Genomic DNA, 5,033 nt, shown 5'->3' with positions numbered 1-5,033 from the left:
ATTGCTTCCGAGCTAGCTCTCGCTCGGCACATCGTTGAGCTGAAGAACAAAATTGATTATGAGAAGGCTTAGTTCAAGAAGCATGTGGCTAAGCACAGTATGCAAGATGTCAGAAACTTCAAGGTCATGCTGCATGAGCTTAAAGAAGCTTTTCTCAAGAAGTGCCAAGAAGCCCAGGGCTCTTGCGAGAACATGAAGAGTTTAGCTGACAAGTGTGTGCTTGCCTACAATGAGGCTGAGAAGCGCAAGTATCTTGGTCGTCCTGGCATTGACCCCAGGATGGCTGCAAAGAAGAAGAAGAAGCTCTCTACTGCCCAACCTGCGCCTTCATGTCAAGAAGCACCTCGCATTATCTTCCCCAGCAGCATGACTGGCTCGAAGCCAAAGGTCACCACAACCGCTTCAGAACAGAAGAAGACAAGGGCTGCCGAGGCTGAAGCCAGAAAGAGGAAGAGTACTAAAGCCTCTGATGCCGCTCCCTCCAAGAAGAAGCACAAGACCAAGAAGAATAGGGCTGCTCCCACAGAGCCCTTGGTTGTTGAACCCATCTCAGTGGTTCACCCTGCGTCTGAACATCAAGAAAGACGGATGATAGTTCATGAGCCTGCTCCCACAGAGGCTCATGAAGCTGAAGATATTTCAGTAGCTGAACCCAACACTGCTGAAGACATTGGTCAAGATGACAATGTTGAAGATGATGAAGTTCTTCCTCAGATCGAACACAACGTGGTATCATCGCCTGTTCTCACGAATAGCGAACTCATCAGCATTGGTCGTCCTGTGACGCCAACTGCTCAGGATGCATCATGGGCTGATCACCCATAGCAACAAGACTCCCCCAGTACTCCCCAACAACAACAACAAGCTACACCACCCATGCAAGAAGATGAAGAAGACTTTGAGGCCCAGCCAACTTCATCTCTAAAGGCGTTGCCAGCATTTTGCAGGCTTCACAAAGGACAAAGGCCTCAAGTCCCTCTGTCGAGCGTTCCAGAAGGAGTAGTGCAACACCAACCTGTTGCACGTCAAGTATTTTTTGAACCCACTCCAACTGTGAATGTCTCCGCGTCTGAAGCCCAAGATGCTGAAGACATTCCGACTGCATCAGCCGATGAAAATCAAGAAGATGTACGTGTCCCTACTCCCCCCGTTACTGAAGAAGTTGTTCCTGATGTGAACGTGCCAGTGCCGGACCCTCCAGCTCGCCAAGTGGAGGTTGAAAATGTTGAAGCTGCCACCACCAACGCCAATGAAGCCAATGACGTAGTCATGGCTGAAGCTAATGTGGAGCTTGAACCAACCAGTGTGCCTGAAGCTAATGAGGCAACTACTCCCGAAGCACCTGTTGTGCAGCATGAAGCCTCAGCTGCTGCCACTGCTCCTGTTCCTCCACCAAGGCCCCATATAATTGAGCAAGCATACAATCATGGTCAGCTAACTACTATCCGATGGCCCATTCTGGTACCTCCGCCTACTACCTCTGGACCTCAATTTGATTATCATGTTGAGCATAGGCCTCAGGTCCAGAAACCAAAGCCAAGATTGCCAAGGTTTCCAGGTACTGCAAACTCACCAGGGTCCTTCAATACTAATGGCTTCAAAAGCCACAACACCTTCTTTGACAGCGCCAAGAACCCCTACTCAAAGCCAAGGATATCATCTGATCGGTTCTGGAGTTATCAGCAGCGAAGCTATTACTCCTGCATTCTGTATGATCAGGGACGCATTTTCCCTCATATGCGCCTCGACACTGAAGCCATTGCTGGACTGTTGTGCTTAGAAGAAGCACTTGACTGCTTTCATGATGCTGATCTGCTTAGTTTTGTGACAGACAAAGAGCATTGGAATGAAGAACTTCTGCTTCAATTCTATGCTACCCTCCACATTCGCGGCTACAACAGAGACATCAAGACATGGGTTCTCGAGTGGATGACTAGAAATGTTCATCATGAAGCCAAAACTTTTGACATCATCGAGCTTACAGGCCTATCCACTCCCGGAGATCTCTATGAACCTGACTGTCAACTACACCGCAATGCATAGGAGAGCATCTTCCACAAGCCTGAACCCAATATGAGCCAGATGTTGAGCATGATGAAGCCTTTGCCATCTGACGCTGAATATCCAACGGAGTTCTTTGTTGAAGACCTTGAGTATCTGCCTCGCACCATATATCATATCATCAGGCAAACTCTATGGCCCATCAAAGGACATTCATCAGCGGCCAAGCTTGAAGGAGCCATGAAGACTTTGGTCTTTTACATCCTCAATGGCATAAGCTTCAATTCTCAAGAATTCTTCATCAGGCAACTTGCTGCTTCTGGATCTGACCTTTTTGGTCTGAAGTTCTATGCTCCATGGGTCATGCGCCTCATCAAGCGACACTCATCTGTCAACTATCAACCCTCTGCTCGCAATCATCTGATCTTTTTACCAGAGGTTGATATGTCAGTTGAAGCCATATACTCTGACCCTGCCAAGAAGCCTATTTGTCTTCAGAATGTCGAGCACCAAAGCTTCACTCAACCCATTGAAGGCGTCCAAGCTGCAACACGAATCTATCCAATGGCTGGAAATACTCGTCTGCCTCATCGTGCACCTACTGAAGCCACTAAAAGCACCATTGCACAAAGGCCTAAGAAACGCTCTCGTGTTCTCAATGACCGAGAACTTCTTGTGGCACTTCATCAGAAACAAGATAAGCATCACTATTGGCTCAAGAGACAGATGCAAAGCCTCCTGGTGGATATCAAAATTGCATTCGAAACCTTGCCACCAAGAATGCATTTGTTGCTCATGAGACTTGCCGAAGATCATGGAAGAGTTTGACGCTGCTTAGTGCTGAAGCAGATCTTCAAGACAATGGCTTCAATGAAAGATTCAAGTTTGACTCCACTCCTCCACGGACTACTGTCCTACGTCGAACTCCATCCCTTGAAGACTCTGACTATTCTTCCTCCGCGGCAACTGTGAATGCCAGAGTGACCGATGATGAAGATGATGCTACTTCACCGCCTCCTACTACTGCACGCATCGACACTGCACCAATTACGTCTGCACCACCAACCAACAACGACAACCCTGCTGCTTCACCTACTCACGAGGACAAGTAGATGCTCTATGTCTTCAAACCTTTTTGGTCATTACTGACAAAAGGGGGAGAAGCGTATGAGTTGATAGTCTTCAAGCGGGTTCATATGGGCGGTTGCATTATATTTTGCCTCGTGCTTACAACTCTTGCTTTTGAAACATTTGGTTCTTTGAGTTGTAACACCTAAACTCGATGGTCGTCTGCTACTTATTTCCTTTACTGTGATGCGATGATAAATTCCGCATGTGCGATGATAACTTCCACACTTAGATCATTCTGCAGACGTCCATTTTTCATTATGCATGTCATTCTACTTGCTATATCATTTCATGCATGATGAATTATCTTCATAAGTTGAGGAGGATCTCCACAAGTACAACCTGCCATGTGCATTTGCATTCCAAAAGCAAATTACTTATATGCACATCTTCAGGGGGAGCCCTTACTACTTATGAAGACAATACCCTATCCTTTACAATTTCACATACTTTATCCCCATTGAAAACTTCAACCAGTTTGTCATCAATCACCAAAAAGGGGGAGATTGTAAGTGCATCTAGTGCCACCCCTAGTTGGTTTTGGAGTATTGACGACAAAGTTGGTTGAGGGACTAATGCGTTTGTCAGAATTGCAGGATAACGCAGGTAGTGTCCCTCATTGATTCGGTTTACCTACCGGAGATGACCCCTAAAAATGTATGAAGACATTGAAGACAATGGTGGTATGAGAAGATATTCATATTGAAGACTATGACATGAGAAGACATTGCGTGAAGACTATGGAGCGCGAAGACTGTGTGGCTTCGTTGTTTCCTTTTCTTCTTTGTTGAGTCATAGGAACCACCGTACTGTTAAGTGGGGTCCAAGTGAACTAAGTGAGAGTGACTGAAGTGATGCTCAACCCAAATCCTATGTCTTCGAGCGAAGACAATAAGAGCAAATCTTATCCAGAGCTGGATGAGTCAGCTTTTCTTGTAGCCCAAGTAAAGTTGCCGTGTGTGTTTGAAATCTGACCGTTGGAACACGTGTCAGTTCCTTAGTGACCCAGGGTCATTTCGGACATATCAGGTCGGGTTGCCCAGTGGCTATAAATAGCCCACCCCCTACACCATAAATTGGTGGCTGCTTAGAGTTAGTGCACGGCTTTTGTCGTTTGTGAGCAACCCACCTCGAAGCCTTTGAGAGAGAGAAATCCTTGCAAGGACAAAGCCCAAACACCCAGAGCCAAAGAGTGTTAGGCATCACTGAAGTCTTTCTGTCTATGTGACCTGAAGACTTATTACACTTGAGGACTATGTATCCTCCAGCCGGTTAGGCGTCGCGTTCTGAGCATCCAAGAGTCATTGTGGATTGCCGGTGAACGAAGTCTGTGAAGGTTCAGAAGTCTACCTTGAAGACTTACCACAGTGATTGGGCGAGGACTGTGTGTCCTTAGCTCAAGGGGAATAAGGTGAAGACGCGGTCTTCTGAGTTGAATCTCAGCCTCCCTAACCAGACGTACAGTTGTCACAGCAACTGGACCTGGTCCAACAAATCCTGTGTCTTCAACAAGTGACTGGTTCTATCCTCTCCCCTCCTTTACTTAAGTTTGCCTTCGTGAAGTCATTGCCTATCTGTCGTATCTGTTTGACTTCATTGCTTGACTACTACTGTTGATTGGCTTCATACTATCTTCCATCCTGATCCTTACTACTTAGCTGCTATTAGTCCTGTACTTTCACATCATTGCGTACTTGACTATGGCTTGCTTATGGTAGTTTATCTTCCGCTGCATATTAACTTGGTCATTTCTATTGTTTGTCTTTAAAACTTCCAAGATTTGAAGACTTTCATAAAAATCGCCTATTCACCCCCCCTCTAGTCGATACTAGCACTTTCACAGAGGCAACGCCACGGGGTCCTATTCATCCACCCCCATTGCTCACTGTTCATCCAACCCCCCC

This window comes from Triticum dicoccoides, chromosome 6B (genome assembly GCF_002162155.2).
Source record: "Triticum dicoccoides isolate Atlit2015 ecotype Zavitan chromosome 6B, WEW_v2.0, whole genome shotgun sequence".
Lineage (NCBI taxonomy): Eukaryota > Viridiplantae > Streptophyta > Magnoliopsida > Poales > Poaceae > Triticum > Triticum dicoccoides.
This window is presented reverse-complemented; position numbering follows the sequence as displayed.